This window comes from Lolium perenne, chromosome 7 (genome assembly GCF_019359855.2).
Source record: "Lolium perenne isolate Kyuss_39 chromosome 7, Kyuss_2.0, whole genome shotgun sequence".
In the NCBI taxonomy this organism is placed as follows: domain Eukaryota; kingdom Viridiplantae; phylum Streptophyta; class Magnoliopsida; order Poales; family Poaceae; genus Lolium; species Lolium perenne.
The window spans coordinates 15399460-15423329 of record NC_067250.2 but is presented as its reverse complement, the minus strand read 5'-3'; positions in this window follow the sequence as shown (position 1 = coordinate 15423329).

Here is a 23870-nt window from a genome sequence, read left to right as displayed (position 1 = left end):
CCTGGCTTGTCCCTTACATCGTCACAGAAGTAATCGGAGGAGGAGCATACAGGATAAAGGACAAGAAAACAGGGGTGGTCGAGCAAAACTCCTGGAACGTGGCGCAACTCAGGCGGTTCTACGCCTAGAGCCGAAATATAGTCCTTGTAAAAATACATTGTACTGAAACGCCCGCGAGTTTTCAGACGCACTCTTTTCCTTTTTCGGGGCGCCGAGTGGGGCCGGGAAAGGTTTTTAATGAGGCGGGCTCGCGGTGCTGCAATATAATAAAGATAGTTGAGATGTATATTATTCTTCGACAGGCTCGGGGGCTTACGCCTCAGACTTGCAAATATTTCGCCTTGGTGTAAAAACACCTCGCAAAATAAATCAAGATACAAGATAGCAATCAATAAACAAGGCACGGGGCTCGTACCCGCAAAATATAGCATGCTCAATATAATCGCTTTGGTTTAAAAACCTCGCGCATACGATAAATAAATTCTCCACCAAGACACTCAAGGTCTCGATGAAGAAAAATAATTTGTCGGCTTTACAATATAGAACATGTTTACAATATACAAGAGAGTCCTGAGAAAAATTCAAAATAAAAAAATCAATTATGGCCTAGTATGTTATCTATGGTCATTCGATTCGAAGTACGAGTACTATGTTCCGCATAGTTGCCTTTCACGAAGAACTCGGAATCCATCCGAAGAAGTTCATCCATCATATCTTCTGCAACAGGGGTCACATAATCATCAATTTTGCCGACATCCCTTTTCTTCTTCGCCATTTTTGCCAAGCACTTGGTAACAATTTGGCTCATATCAAACTTGGGATGGCAGATTTTGATCATCATCATAGCAAACCTGGCGCCAGCAGAAAGTTGTGCCCGAACAAATCCATGGATCTGAGGAGCATCACGAAATTTCTCCATCAAACCAAGAAGAGTATCGGGTGCCTCGTTCCGGGGAAACATCGTCTTGTAAACCAGAGACAAGGTTCTAGTACAGAAATCCAGGAAGTCGCGAACTTGACAGGCACGGTCCTGAAACCGGACAATCTGTCGGGTCCGCTCCGGGGTGGCCCAGAACAAAGAACCATGGTCAAGGGAAAGGTTAACAAGGAGATTTGTCCTTGTGTTTACCCTTTCTTCTTCGGCAGCAGCGTCAAGAAAGGAACCTACTTGGAGCAGGCACAGGAATTTCAAAAGAAAAAGAAGATGCAGCAAAAAGACAGAAGAAGTTTGGATTCGAAAAAACATACCTGACATATCCACACCTGCTTCATTCATTAACTCGAGCATTAAATTCTCTCGGGTAGTTGCCTTTTCAGCTTCAGAAACGGCGTTTTCCTTGGCAGCCATAGCCTCTTGAACTTGTTGCAGTGCAATTTTTTCTGCTTCAGAAGCCTTGCGAGATTGTTCCATCATCACCAGTGTTTGCTTCTTCGCATACTGAAGTTGCTGCCGAAGTTTTTCCAAATCTTGCGATAAACTCACACTCAAGGAATTTTCGCCAAGTTCAGTATCAACAAGAACTTTTCTTGAGCGAGAGGAAGTAGGCAAAATATCGGAAGGAGCATGAGTTGGAGTATAGTTATCAAATATCAACTGAAATTAAAAAGAGTCGACATCAATCATCAAAGCAAGATAGAATTCCATTGATTTTTCAGAATAATTACAAGACATTACAGTGGAGCTAGGGGGATAAGTGTCGCCAATAGCTACTTTGGCGACACCATCAAAAGGAAGAAAGAAAAATAAAAAAAGGGGGGAGGAAAGACAAGGTGGTCTACTGGACCTCCGGTTTTGATGAGCTTGGAGCCGGAATTGGCTTGCACCCAAGATATGCGAGGACCTTCTTCGAGTTTGGTTTTGCAGCCTTGATCAGCGACTGCCACCTTTTGGTCTCCATTTCTTGCGTGTCGCCAACTTTAGTCCAGTCGACAGTCTGCTGACTATCGGCAACCAAAGAAATAGTACTTTCCACGCCAACCTTCAAACTTTCTTGGCGAAGTCTGAGCCCAAGGTTGTCGGGAGGATTGAAGCATTTGGCGAGGGCAAGAAACGGCGCAGGCTGCTCTTTTTTCGGGAAAAAGTAAGGATAAAGTTGCGACAACCCCGCTTCAGCTTCGGCAAGGCCGTCTCGTGCTTCGTCTCCATGAATCTCAAGGAGAGAAAGCGCGTCAAGAAGAGGGTCATTTTCGGGATCTGTAAGTTCATATTCTTGACCCGTTTTTCCTGCCAAGACAAAAGTCTATTGATAAGAAAGCAAGATAGAAGAAGTTCAACGAAGTCAAAATAGTTCGGGCACTTACTGACAAAACGGCGGCTTTGCGACACCAAGCGCTTAATGATCGCTTCCTCGCGAGCAGATTGTTCAGTAATGCGCTGGCTTAGAGAATTTTCCGCCTCAAGAAGTCTCCTTCGAAGATCTTCGACGGTGGCGGCCTCAGCCTTAGCCTTCTTGGCATCCGCTTCAGCCTCCTTGCTAGCTTTTTCACTTTGCTCCAGTTTGCGAGCAAGTGTGTCAGTACGCTTTTCAGCTTCTACAAGATCGGCTGAAAAAAGCAGTCAACAATGATGATTGTTGCGACAAGAGTCAGGAGAAAGGGAATACAAATCAAGAAAAGATAGCAAGATGATACCTTTTAGCTGATTCGAAAGGTCACGGTACCCGACGAATTGGGTACCAAGACGAAAAAACTCCTTCATCAAAGGCTAGAGAAATCCAAAGAAAGAAAGGTCAAATATAGTACGGGAAAGATTCGATGGAAACAAAAAAAACGAGGTAGCAAACAAAAGAGTAATGAAGAAAGCTCACGTCATTCAGTGAAGAAGTCGTGAAACCACCACCCAATTGGGTGGAATCTTCGACTGGTTCAATCCTGGCCCTCTTCGGTGAAGGGGCTCGGGGGCTTGTACGTGGAGTTGGATGCTCGACGTTATGTTGAGGAGGCGAAGTTTCCTCCACATCAGGCTGAGCATCCGATACAACTAAAGTACGTGACGTACTCGTTCGAGCAGCCACGTCAATAGGCGGATTTTCTTCCTCGTCATTACTGCAGGAAAACGTCGACAATATAAGAAAATGGCGACAAGTATTTGGTAAGGTAAACGACAAAGTATAGTGACTTACGAGCTGACGAGGGCATCCAGAAAAGGGTCGAAAGCTTTCTTCCCTTCGGAAGGACCAGCTTCTTCGGCTTGGAGGTGCCGGAATCTTCGACTTCATTCCTCTTCCATTTGTTCTTTGGAGAAACAGCAGGAGGAGGAGAAGGTACTGAGGCAGTGCCCTCAGATTCAGTCTCTTTTTCAGAGGATACCGCAGATTTCCGGGAAACTGCGGGTTCACTCTCAGGGCGAGAAGTACCCTGGTTGTCATCGGTGACAATGGCCCGTTCTTCAACTTCCCCACCTTCAGGAAGGGGAGGAAGAGAAACAAGATCTGGATGATTCTACAAAACAGAAAAATGTCGACAAGAAAGTTATATAAAGGATGTTAACAAGAACAAAAGAAGGAAGTCAATAAAAAAGAAGAGAAAAGGTTCACACGAGAAATTACCTCAGGGAGAGGGTTGGTGGCGCTATATGGCTTTACACGGAAAGCCGAGGGAACAAGATCTTTCTTGTTGAGGGAGGAGATTTTGCGGACAAGCTTTTCTAAGTCTTTGACCGACAAATCCGCTGACAAGCGATCCACATCTTCATCGCCAGCATACTTCCAGAGGGGATTTTTGCGAGCTTGCAGAGGTTGCACTCTAATCCTAAGGAAATACGCCGTGATTTGGATACCCGACAACTCTTGGCCGCGAGTATTTTGAAGCTCGTGGATGCGAGTCATCAGTGCCTCTGTCGCCGTTTTTTCTTCGGCGGTAGCCTCTGCATCCCAGGAACGGCGGCGGCAGATTCTTTCGGCACCATCAAAAGGAGGAATATTGTCTTCAACAGACCCGTGGTTTTCCTCGTGGATGTATAGCCATTTTTTGCGCCACCCTTGAACTGAATCAGGGAATTTGACATCGAAATACTTGACATCAGGGTGGACGCAAATAACGACGCCACCTATGTTATAGGCGACGTTGGCAGAGCCATTGTGGCGACAAAAGAAGAGACGCTTCCATAAAGCCCAGTTAGGCTGGACTCCAAGGAAGGACTCGCAGAGGGTGATAAAGATTGAGATGTGGAGTATGGAGTTGGGGGTGAGATGATGGAGTTGCAATCCGTACATAAAAAGCAACCCTCGAAGAAAATTGTGAATAGGGGCAGAAAGGCCGCGGATGAGATGATCAACGAAACTAACCCGATACTCCATTGGAGGGGTTGGGTAGCTTTCTTCGCTAGGGAAGCGCAGTGCGTCTGGCTTCTTGCTGATCCCCAGTTTCTTCAGCAGGTTGATATCCTGGGAGGTGATTCTGGATCTCTCCCACTCCGCGCGTCCAAGATCCGCAGCAGCCATTGCGGATTCAGGGGTACTGTGCCTGGTGAGTCTGCGTGGTGGCATCAACAATGGCGAAGTAGCGCAGCGTAAGCAGGGCGGAGCTCAAGGAATTATGGGGCGCAAAGGAGGATTTGGGCAGATGAGAGCAGAGGAGCGGCGCGAGCGAAAGTGGAGAAGGAGGAAGATGATGATCTTAAATAAAGGTGTGTTGAATCGACGCACCGTTGGATGGAGAAATCATGTGGTTGACAGGGAATTGATAATTGAAGGGTAAAAAGGTATTTTTACTTCAATAGAACAGAGTAGGCACTACAGTACGTGCGCCAGGAAAAGCGGAGGACGTGTGTCCCCCACTTGCACGACGTGTCAACGTGGTGGGAATTTTGGACCCACAAGGCAGAAACAGGAGTACTTGAGTTTTTTTGGATACAAAGGTCATGGTTTTCATCAGTATTGAGGTCATTTTGGCTAAGGGGGAAAAATCTCGACGAGTATGAAATAAGAAGATTGGCGGCAGCAAAGTTCATCAATTACTTCGGGAGCCTGTGATCAAATACAAGTTTCTGACCAAATGCTCGGGGCTACTTTGAAAAAAAGTAAATTTCGAGTATGACAATATAGAATTTGCGGGAGCCTATGATCAAACGCAAGCATTTGTTCATAGCCTCGGGGGCTACTCCTATCGGGATCGCTGTTCGCGCACCCGATAGATAAAAAAGTTCGAGAAGGAATGACAAAATAGCGACACGATGCAATAAAGTGTTGAGCCTACAACCAAGCACTAGTCCTTGGCTGTAGCCTCGGGGACTACTCCCATCGGGAAGGCTGTTCGCGTGCCCGATGAAATTATAAAAAAAAGAGAAAGAGAGAAAAAGAAGAAAGAAGGAGCATATTTCGAGTTATAAAGATAACTCTACATATACTCCCATCGGGAGCGCAATATAAGTCATCCGTTGACTCAATAAAATGTGCTATTCCAACAGCCGAATAAGCACTCGACAATATATTCTCAGAACGCCAAAGTTGCGAATAATTTCTGAATGCCGCAAAACTTTGCGAAGGTAAGACCCCAGATCTGTTCTGTGCGGCGTGGCGCCGTCTCTGACGTCGGTTTGCTACTTTTTTCCGTATCAACAGATACGAAGAAAAATCCTAACGGACGCGTTAGGTACCCGATAAATATGACTGGGACTCGATAGAATGCTAAGACCTTAAGCGGCACCTGTCGAAGTTTACACCAGTATCCCGAGATCATGTCCAGGGACGTGATCTTGAAGTAGGTTTTTGCGGATTGCCACTAGAGCAGTTAACTAGTACCTGATCCGTCAGATGAACTAGCCCCAACTACCATAATCCCTGTACAATATAGAAATTCATATGCAAAGATATGTGATAAAGTTCAGAGTTATCGAATAAATATAAAAGTGGAGATTTTCCTTGACTCTACGATTCAAATAAAATCTCGGGGGCTACTGACATAGGCATCCCCAATGGGCCTGCCAAAGATGGTACCCGGGATTTACTCAAGGCCCACGACCCGAAGGATAAGAAGATTCGGAAGCCCAAGATGTTATTATGGAAAGATAGAGTTGTAATAGGAAGTGTAAATTGTAATCTTGCGGGACGGGTCAGAAACCCTCCCGGACTCTGTAAACTTGTGTATTACGAATCCCTCGGCTCCAACTTGTATATAAGGGGGGGTCGAGGGACAAAGAGAGGATCGAATCATTGTTTAACAAACCCTAGCTTTTACATCGTCGAGTACTTTTCGGCTGAAACCTTCGAGATCTACTTGCCCTCTACATCCAACGAAACCCTAGTCTACTACTTGTAGGCATTGACCTACTTGCCCTCTACATCCAATGACACTACACCAAGACCAACTAGTCCCCCTAGTGGACCGATGACTCGAGCCCGAGTGAAAGCTCTACATGAAAAGGTGAACTCAATCCTCTCGACACTCGACCTCAACACTACTTTGGATGGAATGCTACCTCAAGCCGATGTTCTATGTGTCATCAGGTACAAGCCTCGAGAGGAATGCGTCAAGGTCGACCCAGCATCGGACAAGGAGGGAGGACCACTTCAGCTGGAGAACGCATCCCAAGACCGGCACTGCCGCGCCTTGCAGGCCGGCACTACCGTTGGGTGCACCCCGGCACTGCCGGCCGAGGCACCTCGGCACTACAGGCCAGAGCACCCCCGCACTACCAGCCAGGACCGACCGACACTGCCGGCCAGGGCACCCCGGCACTGCCGCCTGAAGCCTTCGAAGCCCGGTATCGACCAGGGACAGCACTGCTGACCCCACCAAAGTCAACTTCATCTCAACCGTCTATTTATAATCTATGGACAGAAATACTTTATTGTAATGCCCCGTTAACCCCTTGGACGAATCTTGACCTATATGTATCTCATCCCCCACCTCAATTAGGGTTAGACAAGATTTGTGTATTATTACACTTGAGCTTTGTCTCCCTAGAACTATGTTCTTTGTATCAAGGCACTCTTGAGGGATTCTACTCTTCATGGATGATTCAAGGCTCCCCCCTCTTTCATCCAAGTTCTAGTTTGGATCTCCATCACCAATCTCTCACTTCTTAGATTCTACCCAAGGGTCTCTCTAAGAAGTGGTTCTATTGGCTTGGTCTAACTTACCAAGGGAGTAAATTTGGTTTGTGTTGGGTTGTGTGTGTTTTGATTTGAGTTTTGTGTGTGTTCTTCACCTTTCCCATCCTTCCCATCCACACACTTGGTCAAATTCGTGAGATCTGGGCACTCCCTAGCCCTTAGGCCTCATCATATTGTCCTTTGGAGTTGTGAGCGACTAATGATCGGTGGGGGTCACGAAGTTGATCTTGCAGGGACCGATGGCTTCCCGACGGATCCTATCTACTTCCTTGCTGGCATCCTCTATGATGGTTTCCCACCGTGCTCGGAGTGCTTTGGCCTTCTCCAAGTAATCTACAGCTTGGCGCTCTCTTTCTAGGAATTTTGCCATCACCTACTCTTCATCTTGCCTTTCCTCCAGCATTACTACTGTGGTGTTGGCAAATCTCTTAGCAGTAGCCAGCAGTTCCTTCCTTTTGGCTTCTAGAGCTTCCAGGTCTGCGGCATCCTCCGGAGTTATTGGTTTGGTCAGGATTTCCGAGTTTTCAATGGCACCCCGGCCTGCCTGGCAAGTTCTTCTATGGACATATCTTCCCCATGTTCGAGGACACGTCCTTCTCCAGGATCCGATACGACGCGATAGCGCGTCCGTTGCGGAGTCTCTGAATTGGACGGGCCTGGGGTTCCACTGTCGGTCGGAGTAGCTTCTGCGTCAGTTCCTTGCTCTAGCCCAGTTAAGGTCACGAGGACCTCCTTTGGCAGGGCGGATTCTGTCTCAGCTTTCTCCTCATCCTCCAACTCCTTCTTAGCATGGTTGTATTCATCTGTGTCCTTGGAGGAAGCATCGTTAGAGATTGGGATTAGGTTGCCAAAGATTGATTCTTCTTTGTCTCCGGCTTCCTCTTGCTGATCCGGAGTGTTGTTGTCTCCGACAACCTTGTGCTGATCTGGAGTGTCGCTGTCTCGGGTAGCCTCAACCTGCATGGGTCCGGCTCCTTCCCGGCGGAGGGGCGGTTCCTGCGGTATGTGCGAGGAAGTGCACGAAGTGACACCTTTGCTTTTCTAACACCTTGGAGACCAAGGCGGATCTGCATTGGTCTTCCACCATAATTTCCTGCTCAGGGGCGGATTGGGTAGGATTTGAAATTTTTAGATCTAAGGCGGAATCTTCCCGAGGAAGTTCCTGCGGCTCAGATCGGATCTTCGCGACTGCGTCCTGCTGAGCGGCGGTCGCGTCAGCATTACTTATCAGGGCGTTTTCGTCAGAATCGACGGTCTCCCCGATGAAGATGTGAATGCCTCCGATTGGGATGATGGAGAGCTTGACGGGGTCGGTCTTAGCCGGAATCCAGCACTCACCCGGAGGGACGATTGGAAAGTTCCCGGCGTAATAAAGGACACGCCCCACAATGATGGAGTCGTTGAAGCTTCCCATGGTGGAACCCTCCCGGTTCCGGCCTCCAGACGTCGCTGGCCCCACGGTGGGTGACAAGGTATCGACTTGTCAATGCCTACAAGTAGTAGACTAGGGTTTTGTTGGATGTAGAGGGCAAGTAGATCTCGAAGGTTTCAGCCGAAAAGTACTCGACGATGTAAAAGCTAGGGTTTGTTAAACAATGATTCGATCCTCTCTTTGTCCCTCGACTCCCCCTTATATACAAGTTGGAGCCGAGGGATTCGTAATACACAAGTTTACAGAGTCCGGGAGGGTTTCTGACCCGTCCCGCAAGATTAAAATTTACACTTCCTATTACAACTCTATCTTTCCATAATAACATCTTGGGCTTCCGAATCTTCTTATCCTTCGGGTCATGGGCCTTGAGTAAATCCCGGGTACCATCTTTGGCAGGCCCATTGGGGATGCCTATGTCAGTAGCCCCCGAGATTTTATTTGAATCGTAGAGTCAAGGAAAATCTCCACTTTTATATTTATTCGATAATTCTGAACTTTATCACATATCTTTGCATATGAATTTCTATATTGTACAGGGATTATGGTAGTTGGGGCTAGTTCATCTGACGGATCAGGTACTAGTTAACTGCTCTAGTGGCAATCCGCAAAAACCTACTTCAAGATCACGTCCCTGGACATGATCTCGGGATACTGGTGTAAAATTCGACAGGTGCCGCTTAAGGTCTTACCATTCTGTCGAGTCCCAGTCATATTTATCGGGTACCTAACGCGTCCGTTAGGATTTTTCTTCGTATCTGTTGATACGGAAAAAAGTAGCAAACCGACGTCAGAGACGGCGCCACGCCGCACAGAACGGATCTGGGGTCTTACCTTCGCAAAGTTTTGCGGCATTCAGAAATTATTCGCAACTTTGGCGTTCTGAGAATATATTGTCGAGTGCTTATTCGGCTGTTGGAATAGCACATTTTATTGAGTCAACGGATGACTTATATTGCGCTCCCGATGGGAGTATATGTAGAGTTATCTTTATAACTCGAAATATGCTCCTTCTTTCTTCTTTTTCTCTCTTTCTCTTTTTTTTTTATAATTTCATCGGGCACGCGAACAGCGTTCCCGATGGGAGTAGCCCCCGAGGCTACATCCAAGGACTAGTGCTTGGTTGTAGGCTCAACACTTTATTGCATCGTGTCGCTATTTTGTCATTCCTTCTCGAACTTTTTTATCTATCGGGTGCGCGAACAGCGCTCCCGATGGGAGTAGCCCCCGAGGCTATGAACAAATGCTTGCGTTTGATCATAGGCTCCCGCAAATTCTATATTGTCATACTCGAAATTTACTTTTTTCAAAGTAGCCCCCGAGCATTTGGTCAGAAACTTGTATTTGATCACAGGCTCCCGAAGTAATTGATGAACTTTGCTGCCGCCAATCTTCTTATTTCATACTCGTCGAGATTTTTCCCCCTTCGCCAAAATGACCTCAATACTGATTAAAACCATGACCTTTGTATCCAAAAAAAACTCAAGTACTGCTGTTTCTGCCTTGTGGGTCCAAAATTCCCACCACGTTGACACGTCGTGCAAGTGGGGGACACACATCCTCCGCTTTTCCTGGCGCACGTACTGTAGTGCCTACTCTGTTCTATTGAAGTAAAAATACCTTTTTACCCTTCAATTATCAATTCCCTGTCAACCACACGATTTCTCCATCCATTGGTGCGTCGATTCAACACACCTTTATTTAAGATCATCATCTTCCTCCTTCTCCACTTTCGCTCGCGCCGCTCCTCTGCTCTCATCTGCCCAAATCCTCCTTTGCGCCCCATAATTCCTTGAGCTCCGCCCTGCTTACGCTGCGCTACTTCTCCATTGTTGATGCCACCACGCAGACTCACCAGGCACAGTACCCCTGAATCCGCAATGGCTGCTGCAGATCTTGGACGCGCGGAGTGGGAGAGATCCAGAATCACCTCCCAGGATATCAACCTGCTGAAGCAACTGGGGATCAGCAAGAAGCCAGACGCACTGCGCTTCCCTAGCGAAGAAAGCTACCCAACCCCTCCAATGGAGTATCGGGTTAGTTTCGTTGATCATCTCATCCGCGGCCTTTCTGCCCCTATTCACAATTTTCTTCGAGGGTTGCTTTTTATGTACGGATTGCAACTCCTGTTGACGTCAGAAACCCACCGGCGGGCAGCGACGGGCAACACCGTAGAGCCGGGAACAACCTAGGGCTGCGGCTGGCCGAGGTCCCTCCGAGCGACGGCCCGCAAAGCCTTCTGGTCACACGTCCGATGCTGATGCAAGGGCGTGCCACCTGACCTATACCTGGTCAGGAAGGTGATGGAGATGCCTCGCTTAGTTTCCTGCATGGCATACACGTAAACATTAAATACGAGCCTCGATCGGCTCTCAGGTTATCCTGTGAATCGGCTCAGGGAGCCGATCCACCCATGATTCGTACGAGGTGCACGAATATATGGTGGTCCTGCTTGATCATGATAAAGCTAATGAGATCTACGACGATTTAGGGTTTTCACCGCATAATCGGATCATCCTACTCAGGATTGGGCCTCGCGGCCACGCACGGTGATCGTAAGCCGATCCTAGACAAGGCCTAAAAACCAACACGAGGTTGATCCCCGGAACATCCTGTCTAGGACTAGCAAACGACACCCTACGTGCCGCTGGATCCTCCAGCCCCTTGTAAGGCCTAACTATTGCAGATATTAAACTAATCCTTGATGAACAAGGAGCAACCGTAACGGATCAGATCTACTAAATAATGATCAAGCGGGGTGCCGCCCCTACACCTAAGATAGGTGTAAGGGCGGCTAGACATGCAAGGGTTGCACTACGATAGCATGTTACACGAAGGACTATGCTAACCCTAACACATCTATGATAACTACGTTGCTCGCCATCAACAAGGCTTCAGTACGAGCAACGCATGAACAACGTGGAGCTTGTGCTGCCTAGATCGCAAGATGCGATCTAGGCAGCATGTTGCTTACCGGTAGAAACCCTCGAGACGAAGGAGTTGGCGATGCGCCGAGATTGATTTGTTGGTTGAACGTTGGTTGTTGTTTATTCCATAAACCCTAGATACATATTTATAGTCCAGGGGACTTTCTAACGTAGACGTGCACCTAACCGTGCACGGGTAAAATTCTAACCAACCGACACGTATCCTAATATGTTACAGATACAAAGGCAGACTAGCCCAAACTCAGCATAACAGGCCGATTCACGTAATTCTTCCATGTATATTCTTCAATTTCACCTTGATCGCGGCCCACCTCTGGCTCGGTCAAATTCTGGTGATAACACATGCCCCCCTGGTTTTGGAATTGGTAATTCCAAAATCACTCTGCTTTTCCTTCGTCGGGTCATGTCGTGGCAGAACCGTTGCAGTATCCGTCATCATGATGCCTTGCCTTCTCAACTTCTCCACGTGACCTGGCAGTTTTTTTTTTCTTTTTAGGCACCACTTCCTCGGAAACTGCCGTGGCATTGAATTTCCACTATATCCCCTTTTATTTAACCGCTCCGCACAGTTTATTTCCGCATCTTCTTCGCATTAGCACTCCAAAAGCCCTCCTGTGCCACCATGTCTTCTTCCTCCTCTGCTTCATCGGATCTTTCCACCCAGTCCTCTTCCTCTCGCGAGCCGACGCCAGAGCCGAACCCGGCGGAGGTCCACGCAGCCCACACCCGCCGCGCCATTGAGGCCGGGGAGGAGTCTAGCCATGACTTCTCCATCTGGTCGGAGGACGACCAGTCCCTGACCGACAGGGAGAGCGACCTCTGCTTCCTCGCCGACGGGGAATCAGAGGAGGAGAGCGACGACGATCGCTTCTCCTGTAATTTCTCCTCCCCCGAGGAGGAGGAGGAGGAAGAAGAGGAGGAGGAGGAGGACGACACCTCCTCCGACGAGCCGCCGGCCAAGCGGTTCTGCCCCTGGCCGGGCAACCTCAGCGACTTCGACAGCGACGACGACGACGCTGACGAAGAGGACGAGGACAATGAGGGCCCAGTCGGGGGCCATTGGAGCGACGACGAGCCCGCCGGGAGCAGCGCCGACAGCGGCGACGACGGCGACGACGAGGGCAGCGACGGCCCGTAGATAGGACCTCTGGTATAGGGCCAGTAGCAGTAGATGGGGCAATGTATCCCCTAGTACTTCCTTTTGATAGCAATCAGCTCTTTATGTAAGAAATCTCGCCTATCAATGAAGAACTTTCCCCAATTTGATTTTGCCGATTTCCTCTGAGCTTAATTTAGCCGATTTCCTCTTCTACTGACCTTGCCGATTTGTCCCCTTTGCCAATGCGTAATGAGCCGATAGCAATGCATCGGTCCTTTAAAATTTACCCTTCCATTCTTCAACTGATGATTTTGAAATCTGGTTGATAATGTAGAATCTTCAGGGAAGCCTTTGAATTCTTCCAACCAAACCTAATGGACTTTTTAACACTCATCATCTTGTGAAGAAGGTTGGGACGAAAGATCAGCCGATGGAACCCCCAATCGGCTCTTCAACAGAGCATCCACCAGGCCTGCTGCCCCCCGAGCCTTACTCGAGGCGAGAATGTTAGAGAGGGTGCACCAAAGCCGATCACCTTTCCTCCTTAGAAAGCTGATAACCCCTTCTGTCAACACGGCTGAACTAGCACCAAAGGTTGGAAATCCTTGACAAGAAGGTTCAGGAACCCGGATCGGCTCGAAGCAGCTGAAGAAATTCCCATTGTTTTACTCCCGCGAAGAAGCAGAAGGCACCACAGCTGGCCTGGATTTGGTGGAGATTCGGTAAACCTCGCATAATTGCACTAGAGTCGATGGCTGCGCATCGGCTATCTAAATTTTTTTTTTACTGGCCGATTTTCTCCTATCGGCCCCAATATTTCACTGCACACATGTCCTCCTGCACCTGTTCCCATGTTCATCGTGTTTAGGTGCCCCCCGAGCCGAATCTGTCAGGGAATGGCAGCTATCGGCTCTGTAATTCGCACGTCGGCTCCTGATAGGACCAAGGACGAACACAAGCAGAACATGTGGTGAGGATAATTTTGGCCGATCGCTGGAATCGGCCTCCATCCATTGAAGCGTTGACTGAAGGTTCTGTAATGCTCCTTCATAATTTTTGGGGCCGATCACAAGGATCAGCCTCGCCCCATTTGCTCATCGCTTCGCTTCAGCTACATGGTCAGGCCAGTGGATAAAACCAGTTTAACCCTTCCTTTCGTCACGTCGATGCGCTCGCAGTCGTCCAAATTGATACCTGAGAGGGGTTCTTGGCCTGCTGCTTCCCATGCGTTCATGCCAGCCGTTGAAATTTCGGCTGAGTCATCGGCCTGGACGACTTCTACCTCATCTCCATCCCACTGTATTATGCATTGGTGCATCGTGGAGGGAATGCAGCAGTTGGCGTGGATCCAATCTCTTCCTAGCAGAACAGCATAAGTGCTCGTGCTATCGACGACGAAGAACGTTGTAGGGATAGTTTTCCTTCCTACGGTCAAATCCACGTTCAGAACACCTTGTGCGTCAGACGCTTGGCCGTTGAAATCGCTCAATGTCACGTTGGTCTTGATTAGATCTGAGCTAGAGCGTCCCAACCGACGTAGCATAGAGTACGGCATGATGTTGACTGCCGCTCCGGTGTCTACCAGCATCTTATTTACAGGCCTCCCATCGATATAACCTCGCAAGTACAGGGCCTTCAGATGTCTGTAGCTCCTCTCTCGTGGTTTCTCAAAGATAACCGGCCGTGGGCCGCAGTCAAGTTGTGCCACAGGTGCCTCGTCTAATCCTGGAGCACTGAACTCCGAAGGGAGGATGAACACCATGTTTGTGCCAGCCGATGTTTCATCATCGGCTTTCCTTTGCTTGGGGCGCCACTCCATTTTTCCTGGACGACCCTCTTCGTCCAGGGTTCGCTGAACTTTCGCAGCCAGATCAGGTCGTGCCTTCCTTAGTGTATGCAAGTATAACCTTTCGGCTTCCTCCAGGCCGCGCAATCACTGAACCCTGCGCTTTTGTGAACGGCTGAGTCCATCAGGGCACCACCTTGGCCGGTGGTACCTGTCTTCTTCTTCTTCTTGTCCCTCGTCTTCGGAATCCTCGAGATCTGCCCACCGAGGGGACTCAGCACGTTTGCTTTGTGGCGGGAGAGGCCCTAAGCGCCTGAACACAGACACGTTGGCTGCCTCCTTCTTCTTCTGGTTGCATTCTGGGCAATTGCCGATTGTGGGCAATCGGCTCATTCCTGAATCCCAGCAGTGTCTGAAGAAGGGGCAGTCCCAGTGCCTGTCGCTGTCGTCTTGCTCCCTTGATTTTTCTATGGCACGGCGCTCGTGCTCCTCCTCATCGCGATCATGCCGACGATATCTTCTGGCTTCTCTAGCCAGACGATCTCCTTCATCATCATAGCTGGACCGTCGGCGTTGGTCATACTGACTCACATATTTGTTGAGGAGGTGATCAGAGAGGGGTCGCTGATATCTCATATTCTTCACTTCTCCCTCTGTGACGTAGCGCTTGCCATCATGATGGAGCCGATCGCGTGGAGCGGCCTCCTCTGTGTCCTTGCTATGAGAGCAGCTGCCCTCATCTACATCTTTGCCAGAGTGGTGCCCAGGTCCTACCATGTTGATGCTGAACGAGGATCCTGGCTGGCAACCTCCAGGGTAAGTGCAGTCTACCATGTTAACGGCGGGAAAGGGCTGGGTGTCGACCTTCATGGCGTACTGGTTGAAAATCAGACGCCCTTTTTCTATCGCCGCTTGGATGTGCTGACGCCATACCCTGCAGTCGTTGGTGGCATGGGAGAGCGAGTTATGCCATTTGCAGTATGGCTTTCCGTTCAGCTCTTGCACCGTGGGGAATTTGAGACCTTCAGGAATCGTCAACTGCTTCTCCTTGAGCAGGAGGTCGAAGATTTGCTCAGTCTTGGTCACGTCAAAATCAAATCCCCTGGGCGGGCCTGGTGGCTTTACCCATTTGCAGGACACGGGGGTTCCTCCCCGAGTCCATTCAGCCACTGCTACCTCTTGATCTCCCGCAGAAACTTCGTCTTCCTTTGCATCAACCAGGACTACTGCACGCTTGAATTTGTCCTGGTACAGGTCCGGGTGGCGCTGTTCATATGCTGACAGTTTCTGAACCATGTGCGCCAATGAGGGATAATCTGCTTGGGAGGCCATGTCCTTAAGCGCTGTTGCAAGGCCTGCTACTGCCAACTCGACTGCTTCTTTTTCAGTTATACGAACCGAATAACATCGGTTCCTAAGATTCCTGAAGCGCTGGATGTATTCTGTCACTGTTTCTCCACGCTTCTGACGTAATTGTGCTAGATCGGCAATGCCGGACTCGGAAGCTTCTGAATGGTACTGCATATGGAACTGCTCTTCCAACTGCTTCCAAGTCCGGATGGAGTCTGGTGGCAACGAGGTGTACCATCCGAAAGCCGATCCCGTGAGGGACTGTGAGAAGAGCCTCACGCGTAGTTGATCCGACACTGAAGCCGGTCCTAGTTGTGCCAAATATCGGCCTACGTGCTCGATGGAGCTGGAACCATCTGATCCACTGAATTTGGAGAAATCAGGGAGCCGATATTTAGGTGGCAGCGGGATCATCTCGTAGTCGTCGGGGTACGGCTTGGAATAGCCGATGGCCCTCCTTTTCGGCACCATGCCGAACTGGTCTCTCAGTATGGTACTGATCTGATCCGCTGTGCTGGCTGTAGGAGTCGAACTCTGAAGATTCGCCGGGGTGGCGTACTTAGCTAGCCATGCTTGCTTTTCCAGCTCTGAGCCAACTGCAGGAGCTGAGCTCTGGAGGTTCGTCGGGGTGGCGTACTTAGTTAGCCACGTCTGCTTCTCAAGCTCTGTCGCTGACATCCTTCCTGTTTTCCCAGAAGTCCCTGATGTTGTGGCCTGGTTTGTGAGTGCCCAGTTACCACAATCTGGCACATACGTGCACGTGTACCCGTGAGGGATCTCCTTAGGCGCCTCAGGCAAGAACTGGTAGTCACTAGGGTCACCACCGATCTTGTAGACGACGAATGCCGGTGAAGCCGGCACCTCTGGTGCTGCCAACGCAAATGGCAGCGGTGGACGGGACTGGAGTGGCAACTCTCCTTGATGTGTCCCGAGAGCTGGTCCTGACGGCGAGTACTGGTGCCTCATGATCTCCTGGATCACGCGAAGAGCGACACGCTCCAACGTGTTTACCAGGTTTTCAGAGTGGCGGTGTAGCGAGTGAGCCACCAAGTAGTTGATCTCCTGCCGCAGGGACCTGGTGCGTTCCTCCGACGGGGCAGAGAGGTCTATCCCATCTAGTGCACCGTTAGGCGAGAACCCCTTCCACCTGATGCCATGTGAACGGGTCCTGTGGAAAGAGCCGATGAGGTCGGCTTCGAGGAGGACTTTGATCTCGTCATACTTCTTCTTGAGCTGGTCGGTCAGATCCTCGTATGTGACTGGCGTGCCGTCCGCCATCTCAGATGTAGATGGCGATGTGGTTGATGTAGAAGCTTGTCCCACCGGGCGTGCCAGAATGTGTTGACGTCAGAAACCCACCGGCGGGCAGCGACGGGCAACACCGTAGAGCCGGGAACAACCTAGGGCTGCGGCTGGCCGAGGTCCCTCCGAGCGACGGCCCGCAAAGCCTTCTGGTCACACGTCCGATGCTGATGCAAGGGCGTGCCACCTGACCTATACCTGGTCAGGAAGGTGATGGAGATGCCTCGCTTAGTTTCCTGCATGGCATACACGTAAACATTAAATACGAGCCTCGATCGGCTCTCAGGTTATCCTGTGAATCGGCTCAGGGAGCCGATCCACCCATGATTCGTACGAGGTGCACGAATATATGGTGGTCCTGCTTGATCAAGATAAAGCTAATGAGATCTACGACGATTTAGGGTTTTCACCGCATAATCGGATCATCCTACTCAGGATTGGGCCTCGCGGCCACGCACGGTGATCGTAAGCCGATCCTAGACAAGGCCTAAAAACCAACACGAGGTTGATCCCCGGAACATCCTGTCTAGGACTAGCAAACGACACCCTACGTGCCGCTGGATCCTCCAGCCCCTTGTAAGGCCTAACTATTGCAGATATTAAACTAATCCTTGATGAACAAGGAGCAACCGTAACGGATCAGATCTACTAAATAATGATCAAGCGGGGTGCCGCCCCTACACCTAAGATAGGTGTAAGGGCGGCTAGACATGCAAGGGTTGCACTACGATAGCATGTTACACGAAGGACTATGCTAACCCTAACACATCTATGATAACTACGTTGCTCGCCATCAACAAGGCTTCAGTACGAGCAACGCATGAACAACGTGGAGCTTGTGCTGCCTAGATCGCAAGATGCGATCTAGGCAGCATGTTGCTTACCGGTAGAAACCCTCGAGACGAAGGAGTTGGCGATGCGCCGAGATTGATTTGTTGGTTGAACGTTGGTTGTTGTTTATTCCATAAACCCTAGATACATATTTATAGTCCAGGGGACTTTCTAACGTAGACGTGCACCTAACCGTGCACGGGTAAAATTCTAACCAACCGACACGTATCCTAATATGTTACAGATACAAAGGCAGACTAGCCCAAACTCAGCATAACAGGCCGATTCACGTAATTCTTCCATGTATATTCTTCAATTTCACCTTGATCGCGGCCCACCTCTGGCTCGGTCAAATTCTGGTGATAACAACTCCATCATCTCACCCCCAACTCCATACTCCACATCTCAATCTTTATCACCCTCTGCGAGTCCTTCCTTGGAGTCCAGCCTAACTGGGCTTTATGGAAGCGTCTCTTCTTTTGTCGCCACAATGGCTCTGCCAACGTCGCCTATAACATAGGTGGCGTCGTTATTTGTGTCCGCCCTGATGTCGAGTATTTCGATGTCAAATTCCCTGATTCAGTTCAAGGGTGGCGCAAAAAATGGCTATACATCCACGAGGAAAACCACGGGTCTGTTGAAGACAATATTCCTCCTTTTGATGGTGCCGAAAGAATCTGTCGCCGCCGTTCCTGGGATGCAGAGGCTACCGCCGAAGAAAAAACGGCGACAGAGGCACTGATGACTCGCATCCACGAGCTTCAAAATACTCGCGGCCAAGAGTTGTCGGGTATCCAAATCACGGCGTATTTCCTTAGGATTAGAGTGCAGCCTCTGCAAGCTCGCAAAAATCCCCTCTGGAAGTATGCTGGCGACGAAGATGTGGATCGCTTGTCAGCGGATTTGTCGGTCAAAGACTTAGAAAAGCTTGTCCGCAAAATCTCCTCCCTCAACAAGAAATATCTTGTTCCCTCGGCTTGCCGTGTAAAGCCATATAGCGCCACCAACCCTCTCCCTGAGGTAATTTCTCGTGTGAACCTTTTCTCTTCTTTTTTATTGACTTCCTTCTTTTGTTCTTGTTAACATCCTTTATATAGCTTTCTTGTCGACATTTTTCTGTTTTGTAGAATCATCCAGATCTTGTTTCTCTTCCTCCCCTTCCTGAAGGTGGGGAAGTCGAAGAACGGGCCGTTGTCACCGATGACAACCAGGGTACTTCTCGCCCTGAGAGTGAACCCGCAGTTTCCCAGAAATCTGCGGTATCCTCTGAAAAAGAGACTGAATCTGAGGGCACTGCCTCAGTACCTTCTCCTCCTCCTGCTGTTTCTCCAAAGAACAAACGGAAGAGGAATGAAGTCGAAGATTCCGGCACCTCCCAAGCCAAAGAAGCTGGTCCTTCCGAAGGGAAGAAAGCTTTCGACCCTTTTCTGGATGCCCTCGTCAGCTCGTAAGTCACTATACTTTGTCGTTTACCTTACCAAATACTTGTCGCCATTTTCTTATATTGTCGACGTTTTCCTGCAGTGATGACGAGGAAGAAAATCCGCCTATTGATGTGGCTGCTCGAACGAGTACGTCACGTACTTTAGTTGTATCGGATGCTCAGCCTGATGTGGAGGAAACTTTGCCTCCTCAACATAACGTCGAGCATCCAACTCCACGTACAAGCCCCCGAGCCCCTTCACCAAAGAGGGCCAGGATTGAACCAGTCGAAGATTCCACCCAATTGGGTGGTGGTTTCACGACTTCTTCACTGAATGACGTAAGCTTTCTTCATTACTCTTTTGTTTGCTACCTCGTTTTTTTTGTTGCCATCGAATCTTTCCCGTACTATATTTGACCTTTCTTTCTTTGGATTTCTCTAGCCTTTGATGAAGGAGTTTTTTCGTCTTGGTACCCAATTCGTCGGGTACCGTGACCTTTCGAATCAGCTAAAAGGTATCATCTTGCTATCTTTTCTTGATTTGTATTCCCTTTCTCTTGACTCTTGTCGCAACAATCATCATTGTTGACTGCTTTTTTCAGCCGATCTTGTAGAAGCTGAAAAGCGTACTGACACACTTGCTCGCAAATGGGAGCAAAGTGAAAAAGCTCGCAAGGAGGCTGAAGCGGATGCCAAGAAGGCTAAGGCTGAGGCCGCCACCGTCGAAGATCTTCGAAGGAGACTTCTTGAGGCGGAAAATTCTCTAAGCCAGCGCATTACTGAACAATCTGCTCGCGAGGAAGCGATCATTAAGCGCTTGGCGTCGCAAAGCTGCCGTTTTGTCAGTAAGTGCCCGAACTATTTTGACTTCGTTGAACTTCTTCTATCTTGCTTTCTTATCAATAGACTTTTGTCTTGGCAGGAAAAATGGGTCAAGAATATGAACTTACGGATCCCGAAAATGACCCTCTTCTTGACGCGCTTTCTGTCCTTGAGATTCATGGAGACGAAGCACGAGACAGCCTTGCCGAAGCTGAAGCGGGGTTGTCGCAACTTTATCCTTACTTTTTCCCGAAAAAAGAGCAGCCTGCGCCGTTTCTTGCCCTCGCCAAATGCTTCAATACTCCCGACAACCTTGGGCTCAGACTTCGCCAAGAAAGTTTGAAGGTTGGCGTGGAAAGTACTATTGCTTTGGTTGCCGATAGTTAGCAGACTGTCGACTGGACTAAAGTTGGCGACACGCAAGAAATGGAGACCAAAAGGTGGCAGTCGCTGATCAAGGCTGCAAAACCAAACTCGAAGAAGGTCCTCGCATATCTTGGGTGCAAGCCAACTCCGGCTCCAAGCTCATCAAAACCGGAGGTCCAGTAGACCACCTTGTCTTTCCTCCCCCCTTTTTTTATTTTTCTTTCTTCCTTTTGATGGTGTCGCCAAAGTAGCTATTGGCGACACTTATCCCCCTAGCTCCACTGTAATGTCTTGTAATTATTCTGAAAAATCAATGGAATTCTATCTTGCTTGATGATTGATGTCGACTCTTTTTAATTTTAGTTGATATTTGATAACTATACTCCAACTCCTGCTCCTTCCGATATTTTGCCTACTTCCTCTCGCTCAAGAAAAGTTCTTGTTGATACTGAACTTGGCGAAAATTCCTTGAGTGCGAGTTTATCGCAAGATTTGGAAGAACTTCGGCAGCAACTTCAGTATGCGAAGAAGCAAACAACGGTGATGATGGAACAATCTCGCAAGGCTTCAAGCGAAAAAAATTGCACTGCAGCAAGTTCAAGAGGCTATGGCTGCCAAGGAAAACGCCGTTTCTGAAGCTGAAAAGGCAACTACCCGAGAGAATTTAATGCTCGAGTTAATGAATGAAGCCAGTGTGGATATGTCAGGTATGTTTTTTTGAATCCAAACTTCTTCTGTCTTTTTGCTGCATCTTCTTTTTCTTTTGAAATTCCTGTGCCTGCTCCAAGTAGGTTCCTTTCTTGACGCTGCTGCCGAAGAAGAAAGGGTAAACACAAGGACAAATCTCCTTGTTAACCTTTCCCTTGACCATGGTTCTTTGTTCTGGGCCACCCCGGAGCGGACCCGACAGATTGTCCGGTTTCAGGACCGCGCTTGTCAAGTTCGCGACTTCCTGGATTTCTGTACTAGAACCTTGTCTCTGGTTTACAAGACGATGTTTCCCCGGAACGAGGCACCCGATACTCTTCTTGGTTTGATGGAGAAATTTCGTGATGCTCCTCAGATCCATGGATTTGTTCGGGCACAACTTTCTGCTGGCGCCAGGTTTGCTATGATGATGATCAAAATCTGCCATCCCAAGTTTGATATGAGCCAAATTGTTACCAAGTGCTTGGCAAAAATGGCGAAGAAGAAAAGGGATGTCGGCAAAATTGATGATTATGTGACCCCTGTTGCAGAAGATATGATGGATGAACTTCTTCGGATGGATTCCGAGTTCTTCGTGAAAGGCAACTATGCGGAATATAGTACTCGTACTTCGAATCGAATGACCATAGATAACATACTAGGCCATAATTGATTTTTTCTTTTGAATTTTTCTCAGGACTCTCTTGTATATTGTAAACATGTTCTATAATGTAAAGCCGACAAATTATTTTTTTTCATCGAGACCTTGAGTGTCTTGGTGGCGAATTTATTTATCGTATGCGCGAGGTTTTTAAACCAAAGCGATTATATTGAGCATGCTATATTTTGCGGGTACGAGCCCCCGTGCCTTGTTTATTGATTGCTATCTTGTATCTTGATTTATTTTGCGAGGTGTTTTTACACCAAGGCGAAATATTTGCAATTCTGAGGCGTAAGCCCCCGAGCCTGTCGAAGAATAATATATATCTCAACTATCTTTATTATATTGCAGCACCGCGAGCCCGCCTCATTAAAAACCTTTCCCGGCCCCACTCGGTGCCCCGAAAAAGGAAAAGAGTGCATCTGAAAACTCGCGGGCGTTTCAGTACAATATATTTTTACAAGGACTATATTTCGGCTCTAGGCGTAGAACCGCCTGAGTTGCGCCACGTTCCAGGGGTTTTGCTCGACCACCCCTGTTTTCTTGTCCTTTATCCTGTATGCTCCTCCTCCGATTACTACTGTGACGATGTAAGGGCCAAGCCATGGTGACTCGAGCTTTTCATGAATTTTTTGCGTGAGCCGAAAAACTAGGTCTCCCACCTGAAAGGACCTTGGTCGTAAGCGTCGGCTGTGGTAATTCTTCAAGTCCTGTTGATATTTGGTTACCCTTGAGAGTACTTCATCTCGAGCTTCGTCGAGTGCATCGACATCATCCTCTAGTGCTTTTCTTGATGCTTCTTCATCATACTCCACGACTCGTGGAGAATCATGTTCTATCTCGATTGGTAATACTGCTTCCGCTCCATGGACCAAGAAGAACGGAGTTTCTTGTGTCGCTGTATTTGGTGTCGTTCGTATACTCCACAACACACTGGGCAGCTCCTCTTGCCAGGTGTGTCGAGCTTTCTCCAGTGGTGCTAATAAGCGCTTCTTGATGCCATTGCAGATGATGCCATTGGCTTTCTCGACTTGGCCATTGGTTTGCGGGTGCGCAACCGACGCAAAGTGTAGCTTGATACCCACTTCTTCACAGTAATCTTTGAATTCATGGGATGTGAAGTTACTACCATTGTCTGTGACGATGCTATGAGGCACTCCAAATCTGAAGACGATACTTTTTACGAACTTAACGGCAGATGCCCCGTCTGGTGAGTTTATCGGCTTGGCTTCTATCTATTTTATGAATTTGTCGACAGCTACGAGCATATACTCCTTTCCTCCTGGCCAGGACTTATGTAGTTTACCCACCATATCGAGGCCCCATTGAGCAAAGGGCCAGGACAATGGTATTGGCATCAGCTCTGCTGTCGGAGAGTGGGGTTTCGCGGCAAATCTCTGACACGCGTCGCAAGTTCGTACTATCTCCTTTGCATCCTCTATTGCTGTCAACCAGTAAAATCCAGCTCGAAAGACCTTCGCAGCGATAGCTCGACTGCTCGCGTGGTGACCACAAATTCCTTCGTGTACATCTTTTAAGATCATCCTTCCTTCTTCGGGTGTGACGCACCTTTGTAATACTCCCGAGATACTTCGTTTGTATAACTCCTCTTTGACCACAGTAAAAGCTTTAGATCGTCTAATAACTCGCCTTGCTTCAACTGGATCGTCGGGTATTTCTTTCTTTAGGATGTACGATATGTACACCTGCATCTATGGTATCTGTACCATCATGACCAGGTCATGTTCCTCTTCCTCTTCTTCCTCTGGTGTTTCTTTGATAGCCCCCGAGGATTTTTTGTCCTTCTCCTTCTTTTTTGGTTTTGTCGACTTCGTAGATCTCTCTGCTATCTCTTCCCAAAATACGCCTGGTGGAATTGCAAGGCATTGTGACCCGATGTTTGCGAGAACGTCGGCTTCATCATTGCTCAGCCCTGCTGATGTGATTTACTTCGCATCCATCAAACAACTTCTCGAGCTCATTGTAAACTTCCTTGTATGCTATCATACTATCGTTGACTGCATCGCATTGGTTCATGACTTGCTGAGCTACCAACTGCGAGTCGCCAAATATTTTTAGCCGGGTTGCGCCACAAGCTTTTGCCATCTTCA